The following is a 23,235-nucleotide window of genomic DNA, read 5'->3' on the forward strand; positions in this document are numbered from 1 at the left end:
TATTTGAGAGATCGGTATAAAAAGTTCATGCCCTTTTTCATAGCATTGGTGACATGCATACCAAATTTCAAAGCTGTCTACCCGCGGCTTAGCTTAACAATTTTCAAATTACCCTCTAGTCTATCCGTTCAGACTATCTGTTCAGTAGATCCAGAGATTACCGCTTACAACGCCACAAACTCACAAACGTTACCTCTTCATAATATTAGAGAGTCACTACAAACAGACTTGACGTTTCATAAGTGCTTATTAATTAGGCCTACTTGAAATAAATGAATTTTGAATTTGAATTTGAATTTATTAGTATAGATATATAGTAGGATGTGACGGACCGAGCGAAGCTGCGGGCATTTTGATGTGGGAGCCATCGCCTATGAACATTAAACAGGTCGTGCAAGGAACACGTCCAGCACCTGATTTTCATCGACCTAAAGCGTAGGTGTTAGGTCCCATTTGCCTATAACTACACCGGGAACCACGCCCTTCAGACCGGAACACAGTATTGCAACAATGCTGCTTTGCGCCAGTTCTCAGTTTGGCAGAGTACTTTTCGGCCTAAGTATGTGTCTACTTAAAACTAAACTACCTACTAAACGCGCTTTACGCCAAAGTTAGATAGATAGAAAAACTAAAAGAAACAATACAGAAAACAAAGACATAAGTTATTAATTAATCTTAAATCTTCAGATGCATTATTTACTTAAGCCTGAAGATTCTAAACACTATCACATTGAATTAACTAATCAAATACAGCTTTTGATCAATACTAGAATCTATATATACAAGAAATCTACCGTTATAATGAGAAAGGCGACTTTTAATATTTTGATTAAACTGAGTTTCACACTATTAATTTTTAAATCTATAAGACTAAATAAAATAAAACATATCCAAAACAAATTATATAAAAAAAATATATATATAGATAATATAAAAAAAACAATATAAAAAGAAAAAAAAACTGTTGGCCCATGAGGGGATCGAACCCGCGACCTTCGCGTTATTAGCACGACGCTCTAACCAACTGAGCTAATGGGCCGGATGAACATTGTGTTGAAAACAGTGAAAGTATCACAGTATTTGACGACTCACCTAGAGATTATGAGTTGATTTCCCAGTTAACACGAGCATTGCCAATTCGAAATATAGCCTGGCAATGTTACTATGCTGAACAAGCTATTGGTGTTACTGTAATAAATAAATAATATACCAAGTTCCTCATGCAAGTAAGCTCGCGTAAGTCATGCACGCGTTTTTTTATTCCGTTTACATGTGGTCAGTTACAGGCACAAGTTACTTACACGAGCATTCTGTGATGCGATGCAAACAAAGCATGGCGATCGATCGCAGCGACCAATTCCATCTGTGTGGACGCTAGTGTCGATGCTGTCCGTTTGCCTGTAAATGGAAACCTTTTTTTTTCGGATTGTGTGTAGCTGATTAACCCTAATGATTTTAACAGCGTAACGCGGGCTTGTTGGCGAGCATCGGAATGGGGCTCTGCCAGGAAGAGTTTGAACCCTAGGGCTCGAAGAAGCGAAGGGATCGTCGGCCTGAGGGTGCCTCATGTGAGGCCGAACCTTGGCTCAAGCGACGATCGGGGTGAAAGGGTTACGGACGGTGATTAGTCCGCACGCTTCCGAGAACGTGGTGCGAGCCCACGTCCGGATGACTTGACTTCAGAAGTCGGGGACCTCGTCTCAGGCGAAGACGCTGTACAGAGGTTGATTGTGTGTTCTGATAGGGAGCATTATCATTAGTAATCTGATCGTCAGGGTCGTGAAGGATATGTTTAGGCCTCCTCTTGTTGAGAGTGGCGCTAAAGTTGGGTGAGTAAAAAGAAGCCGCAACTTTGAGAGGGTTGGGTTGTCGAGTGGACAGGGAACCTTCACGACGTGCTGGCCACGGAAAATACGCTGGCACGTATCCCATGGCGATGGCTCACGGTATGCGCCTGTGGCCCAGCGATTACGGTTACTGAACCTAAGAACTTCTCGCATATTCACCTACACACTCGTCACAAAGAATACGCTTGCGTATAAAAGAAGCAAAGGAATCGTCTAATTTGGTATATTTCGTGAAAGGGCCATAAAGGAAAATTGAGTTTTCCATTTTATGAACATAACTTATTATAAAAGAAACATCATTGATATTAAAAACATCAAAGATATACAAGTGTTTCACAAAAGCATTTAACTAATAAGCATCTATATGAATTTTCATAAGCGTTTAAGCATTGATATACTTATCAAGACTTAGCCAATACAGAATATAATTTCCTAAAAATTCGGCCAACTGCGAGTCGGATTCGAAGGTTTCCGTACCTGGTTTATAAAAATCGACTAAAAATGTTGTGAAATATTTTGTTTCTGTTTTTTAGTATTTGTTGATAGTATATCAACTGTCTAACTATCACTGTTCATGAGATACAGCCTGGTGACAGACAGACAGGCGGATTGACTGACAGCGGACTCTTAGTAATAGGGTCCCGTTTTACACTTTAGGTACGGAACACTACCTTGGCGGTTTTTAAACCCGGATTTTTTTGTATTAGGCCACGCCCACTCCGCTGTACTACTGAAGTAGTCTTATGATTAAAACTTCGATGAATATTATATTAGAAAAGAAGACGCCAGCAACTTCGTTGCGTAGAATTTCTGATATCCCGTAGATTAAGGAACTATACCTCGGTGCTTATGCTCGTCTCCAGAAAGACAGGAAAAGCTGAATACCAATTTTTGCTTCATCATAACAACCCATTACGGCCCACTGCACGGCACATGTCTCCTCCCACAGTGCGGTTTGGTGGACTCCACAGACATTTGATTTTCATACAAATTTTTTCACTAGTGAATTTTTAATTTTTTTCTTATATGGAGTATCCTTTCTTGTATTGAAAATCCTTTCTAATTAGAATATTCTCCCAAAATTTCAAGTTCAACCGTCTGGGTTCAGTCAGGACATCCGTGCTTTGTAGTTTATACAACGTGTATATGAAAACCGAAATAATACTTCAAAGGCAAGGCAGTACATTATGTACCTACTATCTCTGAGACATATCTGTGAAACCGAAAACCTAATAGTTTTTGAGTAAATCACTGTGATAGTTTTTACTGAAAGAAATCATGTACATAACATCACATGCGAAATTAAAGTCATGCGACTCCGGTCCTATAAACCGGTCGTAAACGTAAGATTATAAGCTTATTTAACTAAAGATTTTCAACTTTTCCATATAAAAGTCCTATTATAGTATAAAGGACTACGTAATCGATAAAAATGGTTGGTTGTGAATTATTGCTAAACCAGGTCGCTCTTCTAATAATTTTAAATGACAATGTGAGATGATGATAACAAAAAATAACACCCTGCTAAGTTTGTTGTGGGGTTCTCTTAGACCAGGACGCATTTGGAACCCTCGTAGCTTTAGTTTTAAGTTTACGAATATGGTTATCGCCATCATCTCATTACCGAGTACAAATTTTTCATGTAATATACGCATCATAATTGCCAACTATGGCCTACTTGAATAAAGATATTTTTGACTTTGATATTAAAAGACAAGTTAGAAAAAAGGGAGTGCACTTACTACATGTCTTAGGCTTCATATGTCGACGATGAAAATATAACATAAATACGCCTTTGCTACAACAAACAAATGTGTGTTTTACGACGCGTTAAAGGTTTTTATTGTAGGTATAAATCAGGAGTCGAAAGCGAGTCGCGAACGGCGCCTCTGCCTTCCCAATTAACCTAAAAGCATTGCCGTGCCGGTTGTTGTTCAAAGTCTTTAGCTTCAAAGCGAATTGTCTTCGAGACAACGGAGGCTCTAAAACAAATATTATCAGGATTTACGTAGCCTTAAATTAGTGGCAGCGAGGAACTGGAAACTTTCAGAGCTCGTCCGGGGAAGTACCTACATGGCAGTAGGTACTTCCCCGGACTTCTGTTTGTGTTCCGGTCTGAAGGGCGGGGTTCACGGTGTAATTACTGGCACATGAGGGTTAACACCTACGCCTAAGGTTGGTGGAAAAATAGCGGCACGTTGCATATGTCGACGGCGACGGATTTTTACGTATTTGACCTTTCCATCGCTAGCTGAGAACGAGGGATGATGATGATGATACAACCATACATCCGTATATCGTCACAAACTATCATGCTTATAATATTAGATACAAGATTGATTTACAACGCAACCTTTGGTCTTTTGGAACGATTACTATCACAGTATTTATTTTTATATATACAACGTGTAACGGAATCACGAAATACTGTTGAAGGTATATTATTTATTATCTTTATATACTACTATATCCATAGTAGCCTCCCTTCTCTCCTCCCTCCCTCCTCTTCCCTAGTGATTCGTACGAGGCGACTAATGGACCGATTTGCAAAATTCTTTCACCATTAGAATCACAGAAATACGTTATCTCTGATAAACATGCGCGATAGGATATTTACAAATTAGTTGGGAATCCGAATGAAAACTTCGATCATGTGACCCAAGGTGTGAAAAAAAAATCCAAAAAGAATCCTTATTTTGCGTACGATGCGATAACTTGTGACTATAGAGTAAAGTACTATTCTACAATTTTAAAGAAGACAATTATCAAAAAAAAAAGTCTGCAATACTATTTATCGTACTGTTATAGTTATGTCACAATTACTAGTCTGTTATAATCTAACTAAAGCTAGCTTCATTAACAAAGCAACTTACCACGGGAATTCTACTTTTAACGATACACAGTGTTCACGAAAAGCATAAAGATTAACTCGCTTATATATCACAGTGGGCGTTGATAAGCCTTCCGTGCTACGGTCTTATCAGGGATATAGGGGGAAGGGGGGGTGCTCTAATTACTTCGCTACTATCAAAGTTTAATTAGCACGAAGATTCAGGTAGATACCTACTATAAACGTGCTGAGTGGACATTGGTTTTTGTCTTTTGTTACGGCTTTTTTCGAATCATTATAACGTCAACTAATGGACGTCCACTGCTGGACACAGGTCTTTCGTAGAGAGTTCGGTGTCTTGCACTGCTTGCGCAAGCGGCTCCCTCCGACTCGTTTGATGACATCTTTCCGCCTCGTCGGGGTCTACTAACGCTGGGTTAACAGTGAGAGGTCGCCATTCCAGCACCTTAGGAACCCAAACGTCCATCGGTTCTCCGAGCTTTGTAACCCGCCCAATGGCATTTTAGCTTTGCGACTTGTTGTTTCGGATTTGAAATAATAATTAATCGTGCTTTAGTCTAAACTTCCAAGCCAATTTGCTTGAACGTGGTGAAATTTATACCTCTCTCTATTTTATGTGAGCACCATAACCTAAGATTATATGATTTAAGTACGGAACCCTAAAAGTTCTTAAGTTCCGTAAAACGATGAACAAGCAGTCTGCATAATATCCATATTGAGGCGTAAAATTTCGCTGATAAAGGCCGTAAACTGTGCATCTACAAAAAAATGGAAATAAGGATGTAAAAATATGTACCCTTCACTTTAACTGTGTCGTAATATCAGAAGCCCAATTTTTCTTTTTAAAGCTGAAACGTGCCCGCTGAAATTATCTTGAATCTATCTATCTATCTGAAGTTATCTTTAAATAAGTTAATGACAAACTGTTGTCATACAAGCGGGAGGTTTCTAACATCTGTCATTCATCTGCAATAATCTAGGTCTAGGCAAAGGCCTTTTCTTACGAGAGAGGTGTTAGGGCTTGAACCCGTCATGCGTCTTCAATGAGGGTGGACGAGTCTGAATCAAAAACTTCAAAAATAAATAAGAGGAATCTAGAGCTTAGAACCTCCACGCTTCTCCAGTGACGGTTGGTGGACTTTTTACAATTAACGTGTCCATCTTCTAATGCACGAGAACATGGAATTGGAGAAGTTTATCCCCGCTTATTATTACACATATATGATTTGGATATTATTTCCACTTTTGCGCCAATGCTCTGAGAGTCGTTAAAGATACATTTTGTATCCTTTTCCCGGGGATATAATTGTCTCCTGTCCGTGCTAGCCGTGCTGAAAAAGAAATGGCTCCAACGGAATTTTCAAAAATACATACGCGGACAAAGAAAGCGGGCTACAGCTAGTTGTTACATAAATAAATACTGACATCGATAGGAAATGGGGACAAAAAAAAAGCAAAGGATAATCTGACTAAAATCCGAATCTCATAAGACATTTGACGCGTGAAGAGATTCAATTCCGTTCAAATTGGAAGGCAAATTAGATTCTCTATAGGTTACCGTTAGTAGAGTAACGAAGGGTAGTGGAAAATAAAATAAAAAGAAATTCTTGGATACATTTGGCAATTTACTTTTGCTGATTTTATTTTGAATTTCTTTCTTTTTTTTAACCGTCCACAGAAAGCTTCTGACGGCTTTTTGCTGTGACTTTTTTTTTAATTAAATAGTTATAAAAAATTATTTAAAACACGGTAGTCCGAACAAAACACATAATGTTATAAAATAAGTCAGAAGATGTTTGCGAATTAGATACAATACCAAAGCAAATAAGGGTTTAGATTATCTATGAATCTAAACCTTATTTGCCATTCATCATCATATCAGTAACCCTACAATGTTTTTAAGTAAAGAAAGGAACTTTTCATAAAGATAGGTCATAGTTTCGCAAATGTAATAAATCCGACATTTGGCAAAAGCATGCCAGAGGTCAAGCGATAGTTGGCGCAAATAAATCTAAATGATCTACAATCTACGATCGTGCTGCGACTTAATATGAAGGCTGTATCACATTAAATATGATTGTAACTATATGTTGCCTGTTTTTTTAATCCTGCGGGAACCTGCTTATTTCCGGGATAAAAAGAGTTTCTGGGATACAGCTTGGCAGCAGCAGCAGCGTGATCAGAACTGTATCAAGGTTTTGCTCCTAAACCGTAGTACAAAGGTAGTGTTTCATCATCATCGTCACATCAACTCATTACCGACCCACTGTAGAACGCGGGTCTCCTCCCACAATGAGAAGGGGTTAAGGCCTTAGTCCACCATACTGGCCTAGTTCGGATTGGTGGATTCCACACACCTTTGAGAACATTATGTAGAACTCTCAGGCATGCAGGTTTCCTCACGATGTTTTCCATTACCAAAATTCAAAAAAAAAAAAAACAAAAAAAAAAAATTCAAAATTCATTTATTTCCAGTAGGCTTAATATAAGCACTTTTAAAACGTCAAGTCTGTCTGTGTGTAGTGACTCTACCACCGGTTCGGAAGGCAGATTCTACCGAGAAGAAGCCGGCAAGAAACTCAGCAGTTGCTCTTTTCCAACATTAACAATTTACATTTTACATTTCAAAATTCATTTTTTAAAAAAAATTTTAATAAAACTCTACACAGTGAATTAATTCGCTTGGTTACGTATCCATGTGACAAAATTCTATTATTGTTTTAGACATACGCTATGGCTATTCTACGAATTTGTCATCTTGTGAGAGATGAAAGCGGAGCCGGATGCTTCCAAGCAACCTTGTCATTAAGAAATTCATCAATTGTATAATAAATACCGTTGAAGCAAGTGATATTTTAATTACTCAAAACGCACATAATTTAGAAAAATTAGAGTAGCGCGCTTGGATTTGAAATCGGCTCCCGAAAGTGAAGTCGAGCTCCTATCGAATACGCTATCACCGCTTCAATTAATTAATTCGCTAAAACAATGTTTATTTTGTATTAATCGCATAGAATCGGTCCATGGTTGGTTTCCCAGTTTACAAAGTATCTCCAGGGTGCGATATGTCTTTGCCAAATTTCATCAGGATTGATACAATGGTTGAGCCAAACGTAGGTAACAACAAATAAACAGAGGTGGCCTGTGCTCAGCATTAAAACTATAATAGGCTGATGAGAATGTGATTCCATTTTATTCAAAAAATGTTAACCAATAAAAGTCCGCAGTTGGTAAACTTTACAAATAACGACCATCATTCTATCTAATTCTAATCATAATAAGCAATTTTTGAGGAACTTATTTTTTTTTTTTTTAAAAACTATTTATTTATTCTTTAAAATAATTGTTTCCATAAATATAACCTAAAATAAACTAATTAAAACTAAATTAAATCTAAAACGTCCTCGAAACCACCGCAGCGAGGCACAGTTCCTAAGATGCTGGCAGCATTGCCCGTTTTAAACTAATTCTTTGGCCAAGGTAACTGCCCGCTCTAGGATCACCGGTAGACTCTATAACAATTTTCGATAATTCTTTAAAAAGAGCTCGTGCCTACGGACCCGGTACCAAAGTCTCTATTCACAAAGGCACAAAATGAAGCTGCTATCCAGGTTTCCATATTCACGCCTCTTGGCCTGCTTGGCACTGGTAGCAGCCGCACCAACCATTGACGAGGTGGCCTTTTTTTTTTTTTTTAAGTAAGTACCTTATTTGCCTCGACTAACATTAATTGCAACAAAAAATCAAATTCTAATTCAAATTCATTTATTTCAAGTAGGCCTACTTTATAAGCACTTTTGAAACGTCAAGTATGTATGTTTGTGTGACTCAACCACCGGTTCGGAAAGCAGATTCTACCGAGAAGAGCCGGCAAGAAACTCAGTAGTTGCTCTTTTCCAACATCAACATTTACAATCATTTTGCTATCCTGCGGGAGATGAGACCGAGGCTGGCTGCTTCCATTCTACCTTGTCATTGAGGAATTCATCAAAAGTATAGTAACCTCGCTGTACTAGATGCTTTTTTACACATTTTTAAATGTATGCATTGGTAGGTCAAGAATTTCCTTAGGAATCATGTTGTAAAAGCGTATACTCAACCCCACAAAGGAGTTCTGCACCTTTCGCAGACGATATGCAGATATCACTCATTTATGACCGTTTCTGGTAAGTCGATTGTTAATTTCAGCTTTTGATTATAAAGAGTTAGGTTAGGTTCTTAACCTAACGGAAAAACACTAAATCGCTTAACGGTACGTCTTTGTCGGTAAAGTGGTAACTAGCCACGGCCAAAGCCACCCACCAGACCAGACCAAAGAAAATTCAAATTTAATAATTTCCCAAATTGCCCTGCCGGGGATCGAGCCCGGGACCTCCGACTTAGAAGACCACAGCTCCCGCCACTGCGTCAGGGTGGCTAACGTTTATCACCATCTCAATTAATTATCACCCAATACTTATGGCGATTTGATTCACACCTACATAATTTGCGCGAGGAAAACATATAAATAACGGAGTTTAGGGGATTAAGTGGAAGTGGGTGATACACAAACAGACAAGGGTCCCAGGGATGTGACGTCACCAGAAAGCTACGCGATTTATGGGACAGGCCCGTGAAAAATGTAAGGGCTCGATCGCACGGTTGGGGAAATAAATCTATGAATGAGAATTTAAGGCTTTCATGTTGAGTTCAGTTGATTTTCTACTAATAGAAAAACGAAAATTGTTGCAACTTTTTTTTCTATGCAACGTGTAAATTTAACTTCACATGCTACATATATTGCTACATTATATGTCTCTGAGAATCATCTGTGAAACCGAAACGCTAATAGTTTTGGAGTAAACCATTGCCGTAGTTTTTACTGAAAGAAATCAGATACAGCCCTAAAGTCACATGCAAAATTAAAGTCAAGTGATTCCTGTCATCCTACGGGGTACGCGTCGCGAAGCGTAGCGTATGTATTATGCGCGTGTCAGTCTTTTAGCTTCAATAGGGTTGTCATAAGTAATTTTGGCGACAGGGGGTTTGGCGACATTGTAATTTATATATTAATTGATAAATTAGTGATAGCTGCATATCGTCTGAGAAAAGTACAGAAATCATGTAATGTAGGAAAAAGTAGTATACCTGAGTTTAGACAATGTATTAAAATACATTCAATCAATTGTTGTTACTATACAATTGATGAATACCTTAATGACATGGCTGCTTGGAAGCAGACCACTCCGCTTTCATCTCTTACAAAGATAAACTATAAAAAAAAGTTTAAAAATAGCAATCTGCTGAGTTTCTTGCCGGCTCTTTTCGTTAGAATCTGCCTTCCGAACCGGTGGTAGAGTCACTAAAAACAGACTGACCTGACGTTTCAAAAGTTCTGATAAACTGGGCCTACTTGAAATAAATGAATTTTGAATTTGAATCCAGGACCTCATGGTCACGGTAGCTGTAAACGCCAACCACTAAACCCACGAGACAGTTAAGTCAGGAGCAATCATTAATAATTGAAATGGAATTATTAATGTCGCTATCAAATTTCACTTCGCCAGCTTCGTGAAAAGTCCTTTTGCAATTTCTATCAATTCTAAATGAGACTACATTTGTGTGGGCGATCACAACAGCTTCCATTGTTAATGAAACGTTTATTCTCTGCGATGCTATATCGAAACGCATTTAAAACATCGAGGGTACTACACTATTGATGAATTTCTTAATGACAAGGTTGCTTCAAAGCAAGCCGCTTGCACCTCACACAAAATAGAACAATGATTGTTAAATTGTTTAATGATTTTGGAAAAGAGCAACTGCTGAGTTTCTTGCCGGCTTCTTATCGGTAGAATCTGCCTTCCGAACCGGTGGTAGAGTCACTACAAGCAGACATACTTGACGTTTCAAAACTGCTATATTAGGCCTACTTGAAATAAATGAATTTTGATTTTTGGAAGGGGGAACGTAAATAAAGACAGGTTTTTGTGAGGGTTCTTAGTACTTTAATAAAACTCTAAACTCTAGATTTGTCAAAAACAGTGAATTAATTCGCTTAGTTACGTATCCATGTGACAAAATTCTATTATTGTTTTAGACATACGCTATGGCTATTCTACGAATTTGTCATTATTCTTCGACTCTAACAAGGTAGTTCCGAACTGCAAGCTGGACTAATTATAACACAAACCCAGCGTTGGATTGCTATGGTGCCCTGTCCAATTTCCTGTAGCCGTACTACAAGTTTTGCTTGCTCGCAGTCGAGGTGTCGTTTTCGAGTATGCAAATATTTGATCCTCGAAGTTAAATGGATCTTATTTGCATTGTGTTAAAACTCAAATTTGCCTACAATAGGCATGATGGCAGTAACATAGAATCGCTAAAATATATTATTTATCTAATGTTAGTTGTTACTGGTATTTTTATTTATATTCTAAGTGAAATTGGTTTTTATTTTCAATAAATTCAATTTTTTCAATCGGCCATGACGGCCATAAAACGCCGAATACAAAATTATGACGTCACGTCTATATAAACATAATTTTCTACCGCGGGAACTTCAATAATCTCTGCGTGTATGTTTTGTTTGTTATGAATACCAAAATAAATAATCTTTAGCTATGGAACAAGGACTTACTTAAGCTCTAATTTGCCTATGACGTCACAAGTACGGCCATGAAACCCGGCGAGCGTTTTCGCTGGAAATAGTTTTTTAAAATATAATTTTCAGTTTGTATCAGCAAAATCTTTAATTTCAGCAAAAGTAAGCTATTTTTGTGGATAATAATAGTTTTTGTACTTTAAATATACAGAGTTTAATACTCGAAAACTACTTCTCGATTGCGAGCGAGCAAATCTTGTGGTAAGGCTACTGTTATACATGTTAAATGGCCGCCAATCGGCCCCTCTTTCCCCCCTCTCCATCTTCAGTCCCTGCAATTCAATTGTCTACGAATTGACTATTCCCGTATTGAAATTCGAGGTAATGTTCATGAAATCACACGCCGTTATAATTAAGTATTATGTGGGCAACATAGCAAAATAATACGATATTAGCTGTTCGTTTCCTAATTTAAATAATAAAATATTTTGTGGTTCGATATTTCGATCCTAAATGTTCATGATAATGAAATGAAAATGATTTAATTATAATTTATTTCTGTTAGATGTACAAAAAAGTAAATAAATAAATAAATAAATATACTACGACAATACACACACCGCCATCTAGTCCCAAAGTAAGCGTAGCTTGTTTTATGGGAACTAAGATAACTGTTGAATATTTTTATGAATAATATACATAAATACTTATAGTATAACATATTCCACCCAGACACTGAACAACATTCATGTTCTTCACACAAACATTTTCCAGTTGCGGGAATCGAACCCACGGCCTTGGACTCAGAAAGCAGGGTCGCTGCCCACTGCGCCAATCGGCCGTCAAAAGTACTTCTAACAGAAAGAATTTTTTTTTTCCTTATTCTAAGGTTGCCTGGAAAAGATCGCTACGAAGCGATAAATAAGGCCGCCTTATGTATACTTCTTCTGTTTGTGTTTGTTTTATTCATTTTCTGTTGTTGTTTCTGTGTGTTTCCTAATTTAAATAATAAAATATTTTGTGGTTCGATATTTCGATCCTAAATGTTCATGATAATGAAATGAAAATGATTTAATTATAATTTATTTCTGTTAGATGTACAAAAAAGTACTTCTAACAGAAAGAATTTTTTTTTCCTTATTCTAAGGTTGCCTGGTCGCTACGAATCGATAAATAAGGCCGCCTTGTGTATACTTCTTCTGTATGTGTTTTTTTTTATTCATTTTCTGTTGTTGTTTCTGTCTGTTTTATTTGTGTGCAAATAAAGAGTATAAAAAAAAAAAAACAGTATAAACAAAAAAACACTAAATATAACACTCGGGTACATCGCCAAAAAGCGATCTCTGCCAGGCAACCCATGTTTTAACGGAACCAGATAAATATCGAATGTTTCAAAACCCATCATACACCTATTAACATCCCAATGCTGGGCGCAAGCCGCATCACTCATTTAGACGGACATTTAGAGCATAGACCCACCACGCTGCTCCAATGCGAGTAAGTGGACTTTAATAACCATTATCACGAGTTTAGTTTTAGCCTAGTGAAGCGGTGATAGTCTTTTGGCTAGGACATCGGCCGCACTTTCCAGGGCCGAGTTCGAATCCCAGCACGCACCACTAACTTTTTAAGTTATGTTAGTTCCATGCAATTGAAATATCACTTGCTTTAACGGTGAAGGAAAACATCGTGAGGAAACCTGCATGCCTGAGAGATCTCTACAATATTCTCAAAAATGTGTGGAGTCCATCAATCTGCTTTGGGCCAGCGTGGTGGACTACGGCCGTTCACTTGTATGGGAGACCCGTGCCCTGCAGCGGGCCGCTAATAGGTGTTAAAAGTTTAGTTCTAACAACCAAACTGACGGTTTTACGTGCTACACGAGGCACGGAGGCTGATGCCACCAATTTCCTAACCCTAGGTACTACCATTTATGGCCCGACCCGGGATTCAAACCCAACTCTTGATCCGTAGTTAAACTTGCTAACCACTTGTTAAACTTGTTATCAACGAGGAAGTTAAGGTAGAAGTGCATTCTGAGGCTCGAACCCGGTCGCCCATGGAGGGAAGCCGAAGATTACCCACTCTATCATCGTTCGAGTTATATCATATTTCAGCAAAATATCATATTTCTTAGTTCAAAATAAAATACATATTGAATAAAATCAGAGATATCCGGTGCCGCAGATACAAGTTGGAACTAAAATAGACGGCAAAAGTGATTGAAGTTTATCCAAGCGAATGTGAACAAATAGCTACCTACTGTATCGAGAGTCGTTACATTAGATTTTATTCTATATCTATACTTATAATAAATCTGTAACTGGAAGATTTCTGTACATTTAATATATTTTGAAAATTTTGACCGGGGGATGCTTTATAATCGATACTGAGTCCAAAACAGATTTTTATTTAATTTTTGTCTGTCTGTCTCTCTGTCTGTCCGGGAATCACGTAAAAACTACTGAACGGATTAAGATACAATTTAGTAAAGCGGTAGCTGATATTTCGAGTCAACATATAGGATACTTTTTATACCGATAAACAATAAGTTTCCTCCGGGAAATGGGATGGAAGTTTTTGTCAATTTTACTTCATAGCTCCGTGAAATTATAACCGATTTTAATAATTCTTTTTTATTTGAAAGTGTATACTATCAAGCATGTTCTGTCTAATTTTAATGAAGATCTGATAAATATGATCGAAGATAAAGGACATACTCTTCACAGATAACAGCAAGTCGCGAGGCATATGGGATAATGCATGCGTATCATCCTACTCAATACTAATATTATAAATGCGAAAGAAATAAAGTAATGTGAAGGGGTTTAGGCCGTAGTCCACCACGCTGGCCCAGTGCAAATTGGTGGACTCAACACACCTTTTAGAACATTATGTAGAACATATCATGAAAATTAAGCCTAATTTGCTGTACGACGCGAAAAGCAGGAGAATCTGTATGGTGTAATTTATAATTTCTTCATCTCCTGAGGATGCTCCGGTTTCGGAGCGAAACGTGCGTAGAGGATACATGGCCGAAGATCTGTTTGGTGTGGAGTATAAGGATTGAAGAAAATTATAAATTACACCATACAGATTCTCTTGCTTTTCGCGGAAAATAGCAAATTAGGCTTAATTTTCATGATATGTCATGGATTTCCGCAAAGTAACTCCTGCTTCTATCCAACATTATGTAGAACTCTCAGGCATGCAGGTTTCGTCGCGATGTTTTCCTTCACCTTTGAAGCAAGTGATATTTCAATTACTTAAAACGCACGTAAATTAGAAAAGTTGGAGGTGCGTGCTGGGATTCGAACTTGGCCCCCCGAAATTGAAGTCCAGCTCCTACCAACCTATCACCGCTTGCGTTCCCCTTATATTCAATTTAATTTTTAAAACTCATCAACCTTAAAAAAAGTCATAAAATAAATAAATAAATATATATATACACACATCGCTATCTAGCCCCAAAGTAAGCGTATCTTGTGTTATGGGTACTAAGATGACTGATGAATATTTTTATGAATAACATACATAAATACTTATAATATACATATAAACACCCAGACCCTGAAAAACATTTATGTTCATCACACAAACATTTTCCAGTAGTGGGAATCGAACCCACGGCCTTAGACTCAGAAAGCAGGGTCGCTGCCCACTGCGTCAATCCGCCGTCAATAAAAGTAGCGCTAACACAAGTTTGAAACGCAAACCTAGCACCAAATAATTTTAAAACCACTTTATAGCGATTGAACCACATATAGATAGTCTAGTACAATAGAAGCTCACAAAAAAAACCTACCTGGATCACAGTTTTCAAACTACATTTCACCGGAAAATTTATTTCCAACTGAATTTGAAAGCGGTCTAGCATCCGCTTCAAGTGTATTAACGTATTAAATTCAGTGAGACGATATTTCCCGGTACAAAAATATATTCAAAGGTAGATCACGTCTGCGAGAGTAAAACCTAAATGAGTATATGTCACAGGCCCACAGGGAAGTTGGGTTATTCACATTTTTTAAACCCCGGCTAAATTTTGTCTTAGACCAGTGTGTTATAATTTAAAAAAAGAATTATATAAATTTTTAGTTTACAATACATTTTATAATATTAATGAATTTTATAATTAGATTAAATATGACTTACTAGCTGTTGCCCACGACTTCGTCTGCGTTTGATTTTGTTTTTTGATGTGGCATTCAATTTAGTTGTAGTTATAAAAAAATTTAAAGTATTAAGTATCGCTAAGCCTGAAGTGAGGGGTTTGCTGCTGTCCGCTGAGGAGTTCTGTCCTCTATCTCCAACCACATTCAGCCGATCGGCAAAATTAAAGACATATTATATAACCTCTATAATACAAAATAATTATTAAATCGGTTATAATTTGTCGGAGTTATGGTGTAAAAACGTCAAACACTTTCATCCCCTCTCCCAAAGGAACCGAGCTTAATGTCGGGATAAAAAGTATCCTATATTACTTCTAACACTTCCAAGAATATGTGTACAAAGTTTCATGAGGATCGGTTAAGTAGTTTTTGCGTGAAAGCGTAACAAACAAACTTACTTTGACAATTACAATATTAGTAGGGATAGGGATAATATACTAGTTTAAAATAAAAAACTTTAGTCTTTAAATCAGTAGTGTTTTGTAATTGTAGCACGCCCAAAGAGGCAATATTGGGACTTCATAAAATGTAATTATATATAAGATAAATTAATTTGAATTCAGTTTAAGAATAATTTTAATAAATAATTTATATACTACGACATCGCCATCAATAATATACATAAATACTTAAAATATATAAACACCCAGACACTGAAAAAACATTCATGCTCATCACCCAAACATTTTCCAGTTGTGTAGTAGGCATCGAACCCACGGCCTTGGACTCAGAAAGCTGGGTCGCTGCGAACTGCGCCAATCGGCCGTCCAAAATGTGGCCGCCATCAATTTATAAATTCAAAAGTCACGATTATCGCCCTATAAAACAAAAGTAGTATTACTTTGACTTTGAGACAAATTTCGTATACAAGATGTAAATGAAAACCGAAATAATACTATAGAGGCTTTAGCTGGCTTTACATTGTGTACTGTCTCTGAGACTTATTTTGAAAACCGAAAACCTAGTAGATTTAGATAAACCACTGCCAAAAATTGACAATAATCATAATTTTTACATTTTTTTAATAGTGTTTTTACCTACACTTGGAGGAATTAACGATTTTATAAATTTAAAATGCATATAAAAAAAATTGGAACCAACAGGATTTGAACCTGCGACTCTCTGGAAATCGCGGCCTGAGCGCTTTCTCCAATTTAGCTTCGGCTCTCCTACCGTCAATGCCGAAATTAGTATATTCCTTTCACATCATTCTTATAGCGACTGTAGCGTCATCTAGTAGGAAACGTTGCAGTTTCGATCTACTTTTTCAAAGGTCCATATTAATTACAATGAGACTCGTTTGAAACAAGAGATGACACATTGCTTTTTATATTTTTTATTAGTGTTTTTATTAGTGTTTTACCTACACTTGGAGGAATTATCAATTTTATAAATTTAAAATGCATAAAAAAAATTATTACTATTTTATACGTTTTTTAAATTATAAAATTTACAATATTCACATTGTCTAACTATTAACCGTGTGGTAGCAGCCTTCTACGACAAAAAAAACTGTCATGTTACTGTGTATATACGTAGATATTCATAAAAATGAAATACACTGTGAATAAAGTTCGTCACAATGAAATATTGGGTCGCAATAATGCATATTCAAATCCATTGTTGAAGTGAAGAAGAAACTGCAAACACTTATTGCGATAGACAGCAACTTTACTTCGTTGCCAACTCGAGGCAAATTGACAATAGCGATACATACCTGCTGGAATTCAAGTTACCGAAGGCACAAACCACAGAATTGGGAAACTACAGAATCCTCATTCAACCATTATCGCATGAAAGAAAGGAAAATAGAAAAAAAAAAAAAAATCGTCTTTATTGTCACACGTTTGTGTAAAATGTTACATAAATTTGTTAAAGAATAAAAATAAAAAAAATGTGTGACAAAGGAGCTGGCTCAGTATAGCTGCATACTAAAAAGAGGCAGCACTGGTTTTCAGCCAGCCCCATTATCTTCGTCGTCACTGAATCCTCGCGACTGAACAATAACAAAATAATCATAAAAAAGAACAATAACATAGAATAAAACGAAATATATTTTTTAAATTAACACAAGCTTATTAACTCCTGAAATACAAAATCATCAAAGAGGTAAATAATAAACAAAGTCAAAAATTATGAAACTAATAAACATGAAAAACTAAAATCTAAAAGCATGCAGTGCGTCTCACTTCACACCAGCGGAATGTTGCTAGCATACAAACTTTTCCCGTTTTCCCCATTTTATAAAATAAAATAAAATAAAATCATTTTATTTCAGGTCGGGGACCCATATACAAAATTGAGAGTTTAAAATAACATAATTATAAAAAACAGATTTTAAAAATAAATAAATAAAGAAAAAAAAACAGTAATAAATTAAAATCTAGAATTAAAATTAGAATAAATTAAAATCCAACGTTTAAGTTTAACGCAAACGTTTGAAACTTTAGAGGTAAAAATTGTTGTCAACTGGTAAATGAATGAAGTAACCGCCTGTTCGAGAAATACTCTTTTTTTTTGCTTCAATATAAGACGTGTACACAGTGTCTGTATATATTTTTAATTCTGTGGCACAAATTTTTTTGTTTGCACAACTCGAAAGCATATAAGTAAGGTTGCTTTTAAATAGTTTTAAATGCCAACATGAGATGGTGACTACAAAAAGAACACCCGCCTGAGTTTACCGTGTTTATTCTTTGGAACCCTAGTAGCTTTATCGCATATAAACAGAGTAACACTTCACTGGGGCAAGGAGCAGGTCCTGGAAAATGTCGCCATGTGTCCATCAATTTGAGGCGTAGGTGTTAAGCCTCATGTGCCTATAATTACACCGGCAACCACGCCCGTCAGACCGGAACACAACATTGCAACAATGCTACTTAGCGGCAGTAATAAACGTGGCGATTGAGTCATTGAGAGAGACCTATATATATACACACATATATATACACATATATCGTTTTAATAAGGAAAGCCTACTATTGTGTTAAAGAATATTTAAATGATAAAGAAGTTTGGACATAGGTTATTGATGATGGAGTAAATGTATAATATTAATAAATTCCGAAACCCAAACATTAATTTATAAATGATTGCTGTAATGATGATATAATAATTATAATACAACAAATACTTTATTTTAATTATTAATTATTGATCATTTTAGTTTTTTTTATTTTAATTTTTTACATTAATAATTATAAAACAAACAAATGGATGACGTTCATAAGTACTGTAACTATAGCCTAAATTGAATAAAGATTTGATTGATTGATTGATTGATACAAATACATATTTGAAAATTTTATGTATGTTCGTTCACAAAAATATATCTATATTCAAGAGAAAATGTGACTGCAATAATTTTAACGTTAGAAGCAAAAATAAACTTGCAGTGCAATACACTAGACTAAAAAGCTTGGGTGTGACCTAGTGCACTAACCAGGTTGCTTCTTAATTTCAAATGACAATGTGAGATGGTGATAACAAGAATTCAGTTTTAAGTTTACGAATGTAGTTATTATCGACGGCCGAGTGGCGCAGTGGGCAGCGACCCTGCTTTCTGAGTCCAAGGTCGTGGGTTCGATTCCCACAACTGGAAAATGTTTGTGTGATGAACATGAATGTTTTTCAGTGTCTGGGTGTTAATCTGTATATTATAAGTATTTATGTGTATTATATTCATAAAAAAATATTCATCAGCTCTCTTAGTACCCATAACACAAGCTACGCTTACTTTGGGGCTAGGTGGCGATGTGTGTATTGTCGTAGTATATTTATTTATATATTTATTTATTTATTTATTTATTTATTTATTTATTTATTTATTTATTTATTTATTTATTTATTTATTTATTTAGTTATCGCCATCACTACTATGTACTCATTTTGTATGCGTCAAAAGTGCCATCTATGTGCCTATTTGAATACAGATACTTGACTTTGATTTAGACTTTACTTCACTGGACGAGCTCTGTAACAAAAAGCTCAACTACTATCAACGTGACAACTTAAAAATTTCCACCAAGCACCCGCCGTGTACTGCCTCGAACTTTGTTTTTCCACAAACATTCGTAGGCCGTGGGCGGTCATATTATTCGGTCAATGGGGCCGGCATACGCTGCGAGTTACTTCCGAACTGCCCGCTAAACTTTTCCCTGCGAACTCAATCGGGCAGTATATTGCCTTCGCGATTGCTCACGTAATCCCATTACAAAGCAAATACTGAACCCTAAAAACAAACTTTGACAACCCTAATTTTTGTATGGTCAGCATAAAAAAGCATAAAAGGTTTATCGCGAATTAAAATTTCATGATTATTTTGTTAGTTAGCAATTCGGCCTCACTGTCGCATCAACCAATGTAAGAAATGTTTTAATTTTTTAATATCACTTGCTTTACCGAAAAGCAAATAATTAATTAGCAGGAAATATGCATGACTAGGAAGTCTCCACAATGGTCAAAGTCTACCCAACAACTTGGTCAGCGATTCCCTTCCCATTCTTATAGAAAACCCGTGCCCCGCAGTGGGCCGGTGTTATGTATGGGTTAATAAATAATGATGGGTCGTAGCATGAACCTTCGTCACATAAAATAATAGATCATTTAAATAATTTTGTCTTCTCCGAGATCAGCGCGTTGAAACATACAAACAAAAGTATTCATATATACACACAAAATTTCATCCAGGTCGTTTGTCAAGAGTTAGGTTCACACGTCGTTTGTGAGGAGTTAGGTAATAGGTAATCACACAAACAAAAGTGTTTTATAAATAACTAGCCTCCGTCGCGACTTTGTCCGCGAATAAGTCATCTGAAAAGATAGAGAAATGCTGTCGCGGATTTTTTTTTAGAACTTGTGAGAGAAATAACTTGGTGATACATCATTTTATCGAAACTTTAACCGTTTATAAAGCGCACTCAGCGGAAGCTCTCAGAATGAAAAGAAAACCCCGATTTTCGAATTCATTGGTGTTATGCTCCTATTAGTCTGAGCGTGATGATATATATTCTATAGCCTTCCTCGATAAATGGACTATCCAGCATTAAGATAATTTTTCAAATCGGACTAGTAGTTCCGTTCAAGTAAACAAACAAACAAATTCTTCAGCTTTATATTATTATAAGATTGAATCCGTGATCATCTCAGATTGCATTTTTTCATACCAGCAGGTTAGCGTAGTCCAGGACTGACTTTAAAAAAAGTCATCTTTACGACCGAAATTGCACACGTTACAATTTTACTGGCGGTCTTCGCAATTGCTCACGTAATCCCATTACAAAACAAATACTGAACCCTAAAAACAAACTTTGGCAGCCCTAATTTTTATAGGTTCAGTAAAGGAAAAGTTTTCCACAGATTAAAAACGAATGGCTTTGTAAGTAGGTAGTTGTATTTCATCATTTAAAATTTGTTTTCCGGTTCGATTTTTAAAAGCTTTACAAGTTTTAAAAGTGAATAAATATAGAATGAGTAGTTAATTTTAAATTCGTACCTAGTCATGAAATACTCCAGGAACGTTAAATTATTGAAACGACTCTGATTTCTCTTAATCAAAGTAACGCAATTTAATATGGAAATGCGCATACTGGAAAAGATAATGTGACAATCTTTTATACTTTCACCCGTAATCGTTTTCGATGCTTTATTCTGAATCACTAACGCCCGAAACTTTATACTACCAATTATTATAAACGCAAAAGTTTGTTTGGATGGATGGATGCAGTTGCGTACATAGAGGGTATGCAGATGATATAAAATGAACAAAATCCAGTACGAGTTATAAATACTAAAAGGTAGGCTTTTTATAACACTTACAATGCCTATTTTTATGTTATTTATAACTCGTATTGGAGATTTACTTCATTTTATATCATCTCATACGCCCACGGATGGACGGATGTATGTTACAATGTCACCCAAAAACTTATTTTGATAGTAATATATATTTTCGATCAGAATCTATTTTATATAGTTCCAGGTTCACGATGTTTGTCCGGAATGAACTTCGAAACTACTGGACCGATTTTAACTTCCGTGTTCCGCTTTTTGCTCCAACTTAAGAGCTATCTCTTAAGTAGAAAAAAACACACTTTAAAAAAAAGGATATCTCAATTTATAATTTAAATATTATTTTTTTGCCTTTCGTTTTTATTACTACCTAAGAAAATATATTATAACCTATAATTTGTAATATAGATTTTAGATCAGAATAGCACATCTTTTATATATAATTCCAGTGCCACGATGTTTGAAGTCCGAAACGACTGAACCGATTTTAACTTCCGTGATACTTGTTTTGTTCCAACTTAACAGTTATTTGTTTAGTACTACCTAAGAAAACCACAGCAGCGCGAGGCCGGGACTGCTAGTATGCTATTGACGGCCGATTGGCGCAGTTTGCAGCGACCCTGCTTTCTGAGTACAAGGCCGTGGGTTCGATTCCCACAACTGGAAAATGTTTGTGTGATGAGCATGAATGTTTTTCAATGTCTGGGTGTTTATATGTATATTATAAGTATTTATGTATATTATTAATAAAAAAATATTCATCAGTCATCTTAGTGCCCATAACACAAGCTACGCTGAAATTGGGGCTAGATGGCGATGTGTGTATTGTCGTAGTATATTTATTTATTTATTATTTATATTTTATAATATAGATTTTAGATCAGAAGTTAAGTTAGTTTTAAGTTAATCGGAAAAAATCTGCGTTATACGTTTGAATGCTATCTTGGCGTGCGATATAAATCGTTAGTTTAGGTAAAAACACTAATAAAAAATTATTGAAATACCGACAAAAATTTATGTTAGCTAGAAACTTTAAGCTTTTTTTGAGAGAGCGGCCTTAATTGCACATTGACCTAAGCGTTAAGGCCGTAGCTCTCGCTAGGTAGGTAGTTTCATTTAACTTGAATGTAAATTAAATGACAGAATTCGAATAGTTAATTATTGAACATGATTAATCATCATCATCATCATCATCATCATCATCATCATCGACCCACTACCGGCCCACTACAGGGCACTAGTATTTTCTCAGAATGAGAAGGGTTTAGGGCGTAGTATACCACGCTGGAAGCGGTGATAGCGCAGACGCGTCCACCAAACCGCACTGGGTTAGCGTGGTGGACTACGGCCTTAACCCCTTCTCACTGTGGGAGGTAATGGGTTGATATGATGATGATGATGATACCACGCTGGCCAAGTCTTCACACTCCGTTGAGAACATTATTGTGAACTCTCTCTTAAATTGGTTAAATTAAAAACGCACATAACTCCGAAACATCAGTGGTTGGTGCCGGGGCTCAAACACAGTCTCCACGAAAGGAAAGCCGTTGCCTTACCCACTAGGCTATCACCGCTTCAACCGGCAGTGGAATAAAAAAAAATATAAGTATAGACTCAAAACTCACGCCTATTAACAAATACTATTTCAACAAAAATGGATATCTTTCACTGAAATCAAATTTCCGCAATCCGTGATCACAGCTTATCTTTGAATGGCACACCGAGTATTGGGTATACAAATATAATTCTTATATATAATAAACGTAAAGGTTATAATGGAATGAAAATGCTAACACGATATTTTACCAATGAGGAGTGTGCGACGCGCCCGTTCAGATGAAAAAAGCAAATATCCATCTGCCTCGCCTCGGAGATTGAAGGGAATATGAGATGTGATTTCATAAGAATATTTGAAAATCTAATGTATGCCCATAAACATCGCGGAATTTATTTTGTAGTATTAGATTTCATCGCCATGTTGTATATTTTAGA

General features: G+C 36.3%; 1 protein-coding gene and 1 non-coding gene across 3 annotated transcripts in view; one reads left to right on the forward strand and one right to left on the reverse strand.

The window, feature by feature from the left end:
* LOC120629801 (max dimerization protein 1-like) overlaps positions 1–23,235 on the forward strand; it is a 440,856-nt gene that overhangs the window by 411,923 nt on the left and 5,698 nt on the right. The window lies entirely within an intron of this gene.
* Positions 966–1,039, reverse strand: Trnai-aau. Its single transcript has one exon. It is a non-coding gene; the product is annotated as a tRNA-Ile (tRNA).

This window comes from Pararge aegeria, chromosome 15 (assembly GCF_905163445.1).
Source record: "Pararge aegeria chromosome 15, ilParAegt1.1, whole genome shotgun sequence".
Taxonomy (NCBI): Eukaryota; Metazoa; Arthropoda; class Insecta; order Lepidoptera; family Nymphalidae; genus Pararge; species Pararge aegeria.